General features: G+C 39.4%; 1 pseudogene; it reads left to right on the forward strand.

Moving 5' to 3' along the window:
• The first annotated feature begins 5,053 nt into the window (after positions 1-5,053).
• Positions 5,054-8,798, forward strand: LOC121482530 (annotated as a pseudogene).
• Positions 8,799-14,457: the final 5,659 nt, after the last annotated feature.

The following is a 14,457-nucleotide window of genomic DNA, read 5'->3' on the forward strand; positions in this document are numbered from 1 at the left end:
GAAAATCTATACCAAGGCATTGTTAACAGTGGATTTTCAGATACCAAAGGAAGAGCTCTGGGTGTTGGGGGGGGGGCAGTGAGGAAGGAGGAGGATAAATGTCAATACAGCTTGTCTATGCATAAGGACTGCTTTTCCTTTCCTGCCTCAGAAACCAGGACATAAAAGGCACACCTGTGCAAAGCTTTGTGGGTCTCCTTCACCTCACTTGATCCAGCTCCATGGGGATGCTCTGTGAGATTTGTAGAAAGTGGCATTTCTCCAGGACCATTTTGAGTTGTGGAGTCCTTGGTGATGGTTCAGCTGTGGGAAGGAAAGCCTGCACAAAACCAATTAGGGGGAATCCCTGGGTGGCGCAGCGGTTTGGCGCCTGCCTTTGGCCCAGGGAGCGATCCTGGAGACCCGGGATCGAGTCACCCGGGATCGAGTCCCATGTCGGGCTCCTGGTGCATGGAGCCTGCTTCTCCCTCTGCCTGTGTCTCTGCCTCTCTCTCTCTCTCTGTGTGACTATCATTAAAAAAAATTTTTTTAAACCAATTAGGTTTAGTTAATGGAGGTGGGAAGTGGGCCAACTTGGCTTAAATAGAAGAGCTTCTGAATTTGAAATATCATCTGGTCCAGTTCCCAAATATAGGCAGGGTTACTGTTTATTATCAATAAATGCAAGCAAAGAACCAATTACCAAAAGTTTAAAAGACATCACACAGTAGAGAAAGTGAAAATCAGGCAACCGATTTAAAGAAAGGATAGCAATACTCATATGGGACAAACTAGACTTTTTTGTCCTTGTATTGTTTTTATCCTGCTTTGGAATCAGGGTAGTACTGGCTAATGGAATGATTTTTAATGTTTTCTCTCTATTCCATTATTGGTAAGCTTTTGATAAAGATTGTCATTAATTATTATTTTAAATGTTTGTTAGAATTCACCAAGGAAAACATGTGGTCTTGGTCTTTTCTGTGCTGAGAGTGTTTTGATTCCTAATTTAACTTTCATTCTTGTTTCTGGTGTAAGAAGATTTTCTACTTCTTGGATTCAAGATTCATGATTCAATCTTGGTAACTTGTGTTTTTAGGAATTATCTGTTTTTTTTTCCCTAAGTTATCTGATTTGTTAGTATATAGTAATCTTATCACACTATGTGTTTCTGTGGTTATCTGTTGTATTGTTTTCTTTTCCATTTTTCATTTTGCTTTTGAGTCTTCTTTTTTTTTGCATAATGTAATTAAATCATTGCCAATTTTATTTATCTTCTTTTGGAAAACTGGTCATTACTTTAAATGTTATGCTATTGTTTATTCTGGTGTCTATTTATTACTGACTTTTCTTTATTTCCTTCCTCTACTAAATTCCAGATAAGTTCCTTTTTCTAGTTCCCTGTGGTATAATACCATTTATTTGAACTTTTTTCTTAATACAAGTATTTATAGCATAAATTTCACTCTGACATCTGCTTTTACTGCATCCCATAGGTTTTGGGACATTGTGCTTTCTTTTTCTTTTGTTTAGAGACATATTTTGATTTGACATTTGATATGTCATGTGGCCAATTGTTTATGCAATAGTGTGTTAATATTTACATATTAAATATTTAATATTTACATTGCAGACTTTCCAATTTTGTTTTAATGTTGGTCTTTAGATTTTACACTTGTGGTTGGAAAATATACTTGGTATGATTTCAGTCTTCTTAAATTTGTAATATTTATGTCTCATTTTATGTGATTTAACCAGGGGATTCTTCTGTGTGTACTTGAGGAAAATGTATGTTCTATTTTAATTGGATGAAATGTTTTATATATATATATATATATATATATATATATAATCTTTTAGAACCATGTATTCTAAAATACACCTCAAGTAAAAAAATGTTCTTATTGAAAAAAAAGAAAACCTGAGGGTACTCATTTAAAATAAAGCATATCAGAGGGGAAAAGGGGGAATGGGTGAAATAGGTGAAGGGGATTAAGAGTACACTTATAATGATAAGTACTGAGTAATGATGTACAGAATTGTTGAATCACTATATTGTAGACCCGAAACAAATATAACATTTTATTTTGACTCTACTGGAAATAATATTTTAAAAACTTAACATAATAGCAATCTAAATGCAGTGATACTTAGTTTCATGAAAAGAAAACCTTTTTTATGTATCCTTCTTTTTTTATGTATTTAAGGAGTGTTTTGAAAATAAATGCTCATGTTTAAAATATTATTTGAAATTCACATTAGGCACCATACAGATGTTTCTATGGCATCTTCGGCCTCCAGGACAATAAAACACTACTCTTACTCTAACTATTTAAGAAGCTGTAGAGAAAAAGTGGCTAGGAGAGTGGAACTTGAAAATTCTCATCAGAAAAAAAAAAAAAAGTTTGTAACTATGTATGATGATAGAAGTCAACTGGGCTGTTAACTGGTATCATTTTGTAATATACACAAATATCAAACTATGACATCGTATTCTGAAACTAATATAATGTCATGTCAATCATATCTCAATAAAAATAAAATTAATTTAAAAATTAAAGAAAATAATTTCTATGTTTCTCCTTTCTTGGGCATTGTATGTGTGTTTGGTTTGTACTTTGATAATGGGAATAAAGATTCTTCATTTGTTATAAATTTTAACCTTTATTCAACGTAAGAACTGAGGCAAATGTTTTCATCTCTTTGAGTCTCAGTTCCCTCAACTGCATAAAAGGAATAGTAATAAGACCTACCTTGCAGAGTTTCTAGGATGAGAAAATGAGAATGCACATATATTAAAGCAAATAATGAAGCACTTGAAAAAGTGTGTGTGTGTGTGAGGGGAGAGAGATGGAAACAAACAAACAACAGCTTGCCAGAAGCACATCTTGGCTAAGTTCAATTCTTGTCCTTGGATAGCAATATAGTCAGCTGCTTTTTTTAAATTTATTTTTTATTGGTGTTCAATTTGCCAACATATAGAATAACACCCAGTGCTCATTCCATCAACTGCCCCCCTCAGTGCCCGTCACCCAGTCACCCCCACCCCCTGCCCACCTCCCTTTCTACCACCCCTTGCTCGTTTCCCAGAGTTAGGAGTCTCTCATGTTCTGTCTCCCTCTCTGATATTTCCCACTTATTTTTTCTCCTTTCCCTTTTATTCCCTTTCATTATTTTTTATATTCCCCAAATGAATGAGACCATATAATGTTTGTCCTTTTCCGATTGACTTATTTCACTCAGCATAATACCCTCCAGTTCCATCCATGTTGAAGCAAATGGTGGGTATTTGTCATTTCTAATGGCTGAGTAATGTTCCATTGTATACAAAGACCACATCGTCTTTATCCATTCATCTTTCGATGGACACCGAGGCTCCTTCCACAGTTTGGCTATTGTGGACATTGCTGCTAGAAACATCGGGGTGCACGTGTCCCGGCGTTTCACTGCATCTGTATCTTTGGGGTAAATCCCCAACAGTGCAATTGCTGGGTCTTAGGGCAGGTCTATTTTTAACTCTTTGAGGAACCTCCACACAGTTTTCCAGAGTGGCTGCACCAGTTCACATTCCCACCAACAGTGTAAGAGGGTTCCCCTTTCTCCACATCCTCTCCAACATTTGTTGTTTCCTGCCTTGTTAATTTTACCCATTCTCACTAATGTGAGGTGGTATCTCATTGTGGTTTTGATTTGTAGTTCCCTGATGGCCAGTGATGCGGAGCATTTTCCCATGTGCTTGTTGGCCATGTCTATGTCTTCCTCTGTGAGATTTCTCTTCATGTCTTTTGCCCATTTCATGATTGGATTGTTTGTTTCTTTGCTGTGGAGTTTAATAAGTTCTTTTTTTTTTAATAAGTTATTTATAGATCTTGGATACTAGCCCTTTATCTGATGGGTCATTTGCAAATGTCTTTTCCCATTCTGTAGGTTGTCTTTCAGTTTTGTTGACTGCTTCTTTTGCTGTGCAAAAGAGGGAGAGTTTGATTTCTTCTTTGCCAATTTGAATGCCTTTTATTTCTTTTTGTTGCCTGATTGCTGAGGCTAGGACTTCTAATACTATGTTGAATAGCAGTGGTGAGAGTGGACATCCATGTCTTGTTCCTGATCTTAGGGGAAAGGCTCCCAGTGTTTCCCATTGAGAATGATATTTGCTGTGGGCTTTTCGTAGATGGCTTTTAGGATGCTGAGGATTGTTCCTTCTATCCCTACACTCTCAAGAGTTTTGATCAGGAATGGATGCTGTATTTTGTCAAATGCTTTCTCTGCATCTATTGAGAGGATCCTATGGTTCTTGTTTTTACTCTTGCTGATATGATCAATCACATTGATTGCTTTACGAGTGTTGAACCAGCCTTGCATCCCAGGGATAAATCCTACTTGGTCATGGTGAATAATCTTCTTAATGTATTGTTGTATCCTATTGGCTAGTATCTTGCTGAGAATTTTTGCATCCATGTTCATCAGGGATATTGGTCTATAATTCTCCTTTTTGGTGGGGTCTTTGTCTGGTTTTGGAATTAAGGTGATAGTCAGCTGCTTTCATTCCAAGTTTTTCTTTATTTCCCAAAATACTTACCTCCAAATGGAAAAAGAGTAAAGAAATTAACACCTATGAAATATCTATGAAACACCTAGTGTGTATCAGATACCTTGCTGAGTATATTCATGCATGCTATCTCATTCAGTTTTCACAGCTATTTCATAAGAGATAGTAGCACATTTTATAGTCAGGAAACCAAGGTTAAAAAAGGATAAGTGTGTTATCCAAGGATCACATAACTAGTAAATGGTGGGTCTGTCTGCCTACAGACATGCTACTCTGACTTTCTAGACAAGATTAAAGTAATTCCTGGAAATCCACAATCTTAAAGTTCAGTATGATCTCATCTTAACTTGATTATATCTGCAAGGACCCTATTTCCAAATAATGTGACATTTACAGGTCCTGAGGATTAGGACTTGAAGATATATCTGGAGGTACACATTTATACCCAATACAGAAGGACAAAGTCTTTTTGAAATTGCACCTTGGGGAGGGACCAGAACTAAGCAGCTTGAAGCTTAGAGGACAGGGGCAATGCCCCCACAGCTGGAAATGGGTAAGAAAAGAAGGGTGGAAGGCAACCATTAATACTTTTGCTAAAGCCCCTCCTGAATTAAGGTTAAAATCTCTATGGCTCCTAATGTCTTTAAAGGATATTTTCTGCCTGCTCCAACTAAAGCTCCTATCATATCAATTTCATAATTTTGTGTGTTCAGAAATATCTTGATACCCATTTTGGACTTTCCTCTTTTTTTGTCAAATGTCTGCGATGGTCTGGATAGCAGAACCTACAGCAGGGAGGCAGCCTTGCTTACTCAGAAAGTACCCTACCCAGCCCTCCCACCAGGAAAGAGAAGCTGAACACATAGTGAGTACCCAAGTCAATAGTTGGGGTGGGGGAGGAGATGAGAGAGGCCAGAATAGTTGGCAAATTGGTCAGAAAAGCCTGACTGTAGTTTCCTTCACAGTCCATAGTTTAAAAAGGTACCAGCTTTGAAAGGTACAGTAGCTAAGAGAATGAAGAAATTAGACTCAGTAATTCTCAAGAGACCCAAGAATGGAGTGAGAAGCAGTATAGATCCCGCATTAACATAAAATCTAGGATCCCTATGTCTACCACTTTGCATCCTTAGATAAGTATCAGTCTCTTCAGCTGTGAGACAGGGACAATAGCCACTGTCCTAACTGCTTCTGAGTATGGTAATGAGTACCATTTCTAGGCAGAAGCATAGTAAAATAGAGTGGTGATGAGATCAATAGAGCAGGGACACTGGGGAGATCAAATAGGATAACAGAAGTAAAAACACAAAGGTATTCAACATGTCTATGTTTTCTTTCTTTCCTAGGAAGAAAACAGGGGAGACTTCTTATTTCCAGTTGACAAATGAAGGAAACCAAGAATCAAAGTAGTTAAATGACTTATCAAAAGTCACATACTCAATTAAGTAATAGAGCCAGGACTTTGAAACTAGGCATTTTGACTTCAATGTATTGTTCCTCATATAGCATGACCCAAATTCCTCATATCATATGGAAATAATGATGATAATAATAATGGCAATTATAATTAAAATAGTTTTGCAAGTATCTTTGTATATATATATATATATATATATATATATATATATATATATGAAAGCAATCTGCAAAGTATAAAGTCTTGTACAAATCTAAAGAATGCTTATTCCTCATCTTACTCCCTTAACTTGCATTCTACTAATTCTTACTAAGGTGTTAGCTAATAACAGGCTTGAGGTACAATCCCTGTATGTGGCATTTGCTTTTAATAACCAATGCAAATAATTAACAGGTATTGCACAATGATTCTTGGCTACACACTGTTACAAGTACTTATGTGAACAATCCTATAAGGTAGGCATTATTATCACCTGAATTTTAAAGATAGTCTTCAATGTATAGGGTAGTTATGTGGTGAAATGAACTCATACATGTAAATGGCTGAGAAGAGTGCCTGAGCACTGTGTGAATGTTAAGTATTACAATTATTAGTATTACTCTCCCCATTATCCTAATTCAATGAGCAAAGCACAGAAAATTTACAGTCCCCACTGACACTTGAAAAACTTCCCAAATGAAGAGCTCTGAAGAAACCCCACCCTACCTTCTGACCTCATCCTTTTGAAGCTGCACCACTTCCTGGGCTACAAGTGCAGGCCTAGGTGTGACCACAGCCAAATCTGGGCCAAAGCAGCTATAGTTTCAAGAGCCACGTAGCTCTGGAGAGTTGGATAAATAGGCCTTAAGGATAAAACACCCTGGATGAAGTCAGTCAAAGCCCAGTTTCCCTGAGAAATACAAAAGGATCTGAGCCATTCTGCTAGTCCATTTTCTTATAATGACCCATTGCAATCAGGTACCATTTTCTAGTTAGCAATGCATTGTTTTTATATCCATTATCTCAACTTAGCTTCATAGTAGACCTGAAAAGTGCCTGAGAGTAGGATGAGGATTTCCAGTTAGCAGAGAAGAATGTTAAAACCCAGAGAAAGAAGGGGGGTTTGTCAGTAGAATTTGTGGCAGAGCCAACACTAGAACTGTCAGGTCCTCTTTACTTCCAGTTGTCTCTGTGTTGGGAAATCTTTTCCCTTCTTTGAGACTGTAAAATGTCCCAGTATAAAATGAAGTGATTGAACCAATGATCAATGGTACCTTAACCTACATCAATGACCCCTAATATTTAGCTTTTCCACTCCATTTTGCTTTTTCCCTGGGCCCCAGTCCCTGTCTGCACAGGTGTTTATAACACTCAGAGGAAAGATAGCCAGCATCTCTCAGCAACCAGCAGAGGGCACAGGGAACCTGCCAAGGAAAGTTATTCTGAAACAAGCCACTGGGCAGCAAAGAATCTGCTGTTGCACTCAGAGAAATAATTAACGGCTTAGCTGGGAGGAAATAATTAGAGATAGGCAGGAAATATCCTCAGGAATTATCTGGTGCAAATCCTCTGGTTCAGATGGAGAAACTGAGGTCCAGTGAGGGGAAGGATCTGTCTCAAGATCACAAATCAAGTCAGGTGTAGAATTAAGACTAGATGCCAGTTTCCTGAACTTAGACTCTGCTCCTTCAACTGCATTAATCAACTGCTGCTACTTCACTGTCTTGAATTATTTCTCTGGCTGGAAATTATTCACCTAATAATTTGCCAAATCTCAATAATGACAACTGCTACCACTCTGTGGACACCTATAACATCTCACAAATGGTGCTAGACTTGGCAACTTACATTTTCTGGCTTGTTTGACTCTCTGCAACAGCCCTCTTAAGTGTGGAGTACTTTGTTCCATTTCACTGATTAGATGGTAAGTCACACTCAAGGCTTTGTGACTCCAAAGCCTGTGCCTTTAAAGAACCAACAAGGTATCTCTGCACGTTGTCCACACAGCGCCTTAGTAAGGTGTACTCATCTGTGACATGGTTCCTAGTGACCTCAAGCTCTAGTGCAAGCTTCACTTTTTCTGGATATCCTATTCATGTGCCAGCAGGTGTGACACTGAAGACTGCATCTGGTCACCTTTATAAAGCCAATGTACCAATTATGGTGACACAGACTTCTGGAAGAGCAAGTATTCTACATCCAATTCAGCAAGTATTTCAGCATCTGGGGTAGCCTCCAATAATCCAGACCAGTGTTCCACAATTGAACCCATGTTCTCTCCATGCCACTACTGAAAAACCACAGAGAATAGAAACTGTGCTCCAGCAACCCACAATTCTTCATTCTGGGACAGTGGATAGGAAACATTTAGAAAATGCCACCAGTGATATATTTGCACCTCCTGCAAATGAGCATGAAATCATGTCTGAAGCCTTGTTGAGTCAGCCGGAAAGCTCGCAGTATATCACTCTTCCAGGTGTTGTGTTTCCTTCACAGGTCTCTCAGACAGATTCCCAAGTGGAGCCCGTGCTCAGTGTTTCAGGCAGCATGACTCAAAATCTGAATGGTAGGCCCTTCTCCACCAGCCAACAGGGGGCCCAGCACCAGCACATGTCTGATACTCAGCTTCATGTTCTTAAAAATAGGATGTTTGGATGTGATTCTATAAAGCAACAAAGAAATACAGAGGAGCCCAGAAGCCTACCTGTCTCAGAGAAGGATTCTAATTCTCAGATGGATTTAATCATTCAGGTAACTGATGATATTAATGAAATAATTCAAATAGATGGAACCGGTGATACATCTTCCAATGATGAAATAGGAAGAACAAGAGATGTAGATGAGAACCTTGACATGCAGTACCAAATTGCAACTATTAGCTAATAGAGTCATTAGGTATGTTTGCTTGTTTACTGCTTGATTGGTCTTTAAAACCACTGAAATTAAATTATCTTCCAATAATATTATTCCAATTTTTGTGTCCTTAAGCCTTACCAAAAACTATAAATATAGAAAGAGAATGCTTGGGTGCCTTTCTGCCTCCAGTTCAGGTTATGATCCCAGGGTTCTGGGATTGAGTCCCTCATCGGAGTCCCTGCTCAGTGGAGAGTCTACTTCTCCATCTGCCCTTCCCCTTGCTTGTGATCTCTCTCTCTCTCTCTCCCAATAAATAATAAAGTCTTAAAAAAAGAGAATTCTTGTAAACATATTAATATCCTTCTCCAAAAAAAGCAGTCTTATTGCTTCTATCCTGATGGGGCCCAATTTTCTGAAAGTGGGATATGAAAGATGACAAAACAAGAGGTTGATTGAGAACTATCAAGCTAGACCCCCTACCACCCCAGATAAGAATTGTAATTAACTTCCCCTAAAAATACTTTATTGTAAAATTATCTGTAGAAACTATAGCATACCTCCCCCTTATGAAAACATTCTTAAGTTTCAAAGCCAGAAAGTTCCTCATATTGTTTATGCAACATTCCTCCTACTATAATTCTAGCACCTGCTTGTCACCCCTCTAAATGAACCCTCTGAAAACTATAGTGAGCTAGATAAAAGCACTAGAGCTGGAGTCAAAAGCGAGATCTGAATCCAAATTTTCTCACAATGTGAATGACTTTGGACAAGTCACTCAACATCTCGGAGCTGGTTTCCTCACTGGTAAAAATTAGGGTAATCACTGCCACTTCACAAGGTTATTTTAAGAGTTAAACATAAACAATGTACATGATAGCACCCTGCAAAATACTAGACATAAAGCTACCACTCAATGGATGTTGTAAGAGGAATGTTAATGGGCTGCCCACTGCCTACATTCTTCAGGTCGAATAACACAGTGTTGTTACCAGAAAGTGTCTAGGGATCTCTGAAACACCAAGACAACACCTTTCCCTCCATAAGGAAATTGAGGTCCAGCAAGATGAAAGGACTTGTCTCAAAGTTATACGGACAACAGGGCACAGAGCTGGGACATAAATCCAGGTCTCCTGACACTCTCCCCAGAGACTTTTCCTTTTACCAGTCTCTAGATTCATCTCCTCCTGGTGGAGGAGGGGAAGGTCGCAAAGCCAATAAAATGTCCCCCAAACTAAGGAAAATAGTTGTCTTAGGCATCATTAAATGATCCATATCACTTGGCTTCCATTTCCAGAACTTCAGTTTTGGTTCTAGGTTGAATTGAGGTGTGATTGCAGGAATCTGTCCAAGAAAAGACAAAATTTGCCCAGGGTTTTAGGTTTTAGTCAAGTCTCAGGCATCTGACTGGTAGGAGTATTCTTTCTGCGATATTCCTGGTAAAAGGTGGGGTTGTGGGGAGGAGTTTAGATTGTGCATGGAGTTTAGCTGGCTTTGGGGTTTTTGAAAGTTTCAAATGGTGATTTGGAAGAGCCAGCTTACACCTCACCTGAGTACTGGGAACTCCAGTGTAAGCCCTGTTGGCTTCACTCTCAGCCTTCACTGCACCTGTACCCAAGTTGGACTCCTGGGGTTGCCCTGCCTGGCTGTATCCCTTAGACCCCTTGCAGGCCTCCTGCTCCTCTGTCTCACTAGGCTTTTCCTCTAGCTTCTCCATGATAGCATCAGTGGTGACACAGGTGCTCATCTCAAGGGATTCTCCAGGACTGTCACCTTCCTTGATGAAGCTGAACACAGTCTCAGTGTCTTTGTTGAGCTCTTTGGAGGAAGAGTGTTCCCTGGTGAAAGCACAACAGTAGTGGCTGCCGCAGCCATTCTATGGCATCCTGGAAATCAAAGATAGTCAAAGCTAAGGCTGAGGCCAAGGCAGAAGTGGTAAGGGCCTTGCTTGGCATCTCCTCACCCACAATGCTAATTTTGAAAGTGCCTGAGGCCCGCAAGGCCTTGCATTGGCAATGCAGGTACCTCCCAATGGCACTGTTCCACAGTACAGCCTCAGGGGCTTGGCAGGGAGGGTCAAGTGGATAGGAGGTTGAGAGGTGGCACCTTTCAGAATGAAGCCTTCACTGCCACTGACAAAGTAAGCCTGATGATGATGGCCCATCTGTGGCTCTTTTTTTAATAAATTTATTTTTATTGGTGTTCAATTTGTCAACATACAGAGTAACACCCAGTGCTCATCCTGTCAGCTGCCCACCTGAGTGCCAGGCACCCAGTCACCCCCACCCCCTGCCCACCGCCCCCTCTACCACCCCTAGTTCATCTCCCAGAGTCAGGAGTCTTTTATGTTCTGTCTCCCTTTCTGATATTTCCCACTTATTTTTTCTCCTTTCCCCTTTACTCCCTTTCATTATTCTTTATATTACCCAAATGAATGAGACCATATAATGTTTGTCCTTTTCCGATTGACTTATTTCACTCAGCATAATACCCTCCAGTTCCATTCACGTCGAAGCAAATGGTGGGTATTTCTCGTTTCTTTTTTTTATTAAATTAATTTTTTATTGGTGTTCAATTTACCAACATACAAAATAACACCCAGTGCTCATCCCGTCAAGTGCCCCCCTCAGTGCCCGTCACCCATTAATCCCCACCTCCCGCCCTCTACCCTTCCACCACCCCTAGTTCCTTTCCCAGAGTTAGGAGTCTTTATGTTCTATCTCCTTTTCTGATATTTCCCACCCATTTCTTCTCCCTTCCTTTATATTCCCTTTCACTATTATTTATATTCCCCAAATGAATGAGAACATACACTGTTTGTCCTTCTCCGATTGACTTACTGCACTCAGCATAATACCCTCCAGTTCCATCCACATTGAAGCAAATGGTGGGTATTTGTCGTTTCTACTGGCTGAGTAATATTCGATTGTATACATAAACCACATCTTCTTTATCCATTCATCTTTCGATGGACACCGAAGCTCCTTCCACAGTTTGGCTATTGTGGCCATTGCTGATAGAAACATCGGGGTGCAGGTGTCCCGGCGTTTCATTGCATCTGAATCTTTGGGGTAAATCCCCAACAGTGCAATTGCTGGGCCTTAGGGCAGTTCTATTCTTAACTCTTTGAGGAACCTCCACACAGTTTTCCAGAGTGGCTGCACCAGTTCACATTCCCACCAACAGTGTAAGAGGGTTCCCTTTTCTCCACATCCTCTCCAACATTTGTGGTTTCGTGCCTTGTTAATTTTCCCATTCTCACTGGGGTGAGGTGGTATCTCATTGTAGTTTTGATCTGTATTTCCCTGATAGCAAGTGATGCAGAGCATTTTCTCATGTGCTTGTGGCATGTCTATGTCTTCCTCTGTGAGATTTCTGTTCGTGTATTTTGCCCATTTCATGATTGGATTGTTTGTTTCTTTGCTGTTGAGTTTAATAAGTTCTTTATAGATCTTGGACACTAGCCCCTCATCAGATACGTCATTTGCAAATATCTTCTCCCATTCTGTAGGTTGTCTTTGAGTTTTGTTGACTGTATCCTTTGCTGTGCAAAAGCTTCTTATCTTGATGAAGTCCCAATAGTTCATTTTTTCTTTTCTTTCTTTTGCCTTCGTGCATGTATCTTGCAAGAAGTTACTGTGGCTGAGTTCAAAAGGGGTGTTGCCTGTGTTCTCCTCTAGGATTTTGATGGAATCTTGTCTCACATTTAGATTTTTCATCCATTTTCAGTTTATCTTTGTGTATGGTGAAAGAGAGTGGTCTAGTTTCATTCTTCTGCATGTGGATGTCCAATTTTCCCAGCACCATTTATTGAAGAGACTGTCTTTCTTCCAGTGGATAGTCTTTCCTCCTTTATCGAATATTAGTTGACCATACATTTCAGGGTCCACTTCTGGGTTCTCTATTCTGTTCCATTGATCTATGTGTCTGTTTTTGTGCCAGTACCACACTGTCTTGATGACCACAGCTTTGTAGTACAACCTGAAATCTGGCATTATGATGCCCCCAGCTATGGTTTTCTTTTTTAAAATCCCCTGGCTATTCGGGGTCTTTTCTGATTCCACACAAATCATAAAATAATTTGTTCCAACTCTCTGAAGAAAGTCCATGGTATTTTGATAGGGATTGTATTAAACGTGAAAATTGTCCTGGGTAACATCGACATTTTCACAATATTAATTCTACCAATCCATGAGCATGGCATATTTTTCCATCTCTTTGTGTCTTCCTCAATTTCTTTCAGAAGTGTTCTATAGTTTTTAGGGTATAGATCCATTACCTCTTTGGTTAGGATTATTCCTAGGTATCTTATGCTTTTGGGTGCAATTGTAAATGGTTTTGACTCCTTAATTTCTCTTTCTTCAGTCTCATTGTTAGTGTATAGAAATGCCACTGACTTCTGGGCATTGATTTTGTATCCTTGCCACACTGCCAAATTGCTGTATGAGTTCTAGCAATCTTGGGGTGGAGTCTTTGGGTTTTCTATGTAGAGTATCATGTCATCGGCGAAAAGAGAGAGTTTGACTTCTTCTTTGCATTCAGCCTTTTATGTCTTTTTGTTGCCTGATTGCTGAGGCGAGGACTTCCAGTAGTATGTTGAATAACTGCAGTGAGAGTGGACATCCCTGTCTTGTTCCTGATCTTAGGGGAAAGGCTCCAAGTGCTTCCCAAATGATATTTGCTGTGGGCTTTTTGTAGATGGCTTTTAAGATGTTGAGGAATGTTCCCTCTATCCCTACACTCTGAAGAGTTTTGATCAGGAATGGATGCTGTATTTTGTCAAATGCTTTCTCTGCATCTATTGAAAGGATCATATGGTTCTTGTTTTTTCTCTTGCTGATATGATGAATCACATTGATTGCTTTACGAGTGTTGAACCAGCCTTGTGTCCCGGGGATAAAATCTACTTGGTCATGGTGAATAATCTTCTTTATGTACTGTTGGATCCCATTGCCTAGTATCTTGTTGAGAATTTTTGCATCCATGTTCATCGGGGATATTGGTCTATAATTCGCCTTTTTTAGTGGGGTCTTTGTCTGGTTTTGGAATTAAGGTGATGCTGGCCTAATAGAACCAGTTTGGAAATATTCCATCTCTTTCTATCTTTCCAAACCACTTTAGTAGAATAGGTATGGTTTCTTCTTTAAACGTTTGATAGAATTCCCCAGTGAAGCCATCTGACCCTGGACTTTTGTGTCTTGGGAGGTTTTTGGTGACTGCTTCAATTTCCTCTCTGGTTATTGGCCTGTTTAGGTTTTCTATTTCTTCCAGTTCCAATTTTGGTAGTTTGAGGTTTTTCCAGAAATGTGTCCATTTCTTCTAGATTGCCTAATTTATTGGCATATAGCTCTTCATAATATGTTTTTTAAATCGTTTCTATTTCCTTGGTGTTGGTAGTGATCTCTCCTTTCTCATTCATGATTTTATTAATATGAGTCTTCTCTCTCTTCTTTAAAAAGAAGGTATATAAGGCTGTATAATGGTTTATCTATCTTATTAATTCTTTCAATGAACCAACTCCTGGTTTTGTTGATCTGTTCCACAGTTCTTCTGGTCTCGATTCCATTGAGTTCTGCTCTAATCTTTATTAACTCTCTTCTTCTGCTGGGTGTAGGATCTATTTGCTGTTTTTCTCTAGCTCCTTTACGTGTAAGGTTAGCTTTTGTATTTGAGTTCTTTCCAGTTTTTG

Source organism: Vulpes lagopus, chromosome X (assembly GCF_018345385.1).
Source record: "Vulpes lagopus strain Blue_001 chromosome X, ASM1834538v1, whole genome shotgun sequence".
NCBI classification, from domain to species: Eukaryota; Metazoa; Chordata; class Mammalia; order Carnivora; family Canidae; genus Vulpes; species Vulpes lagopus.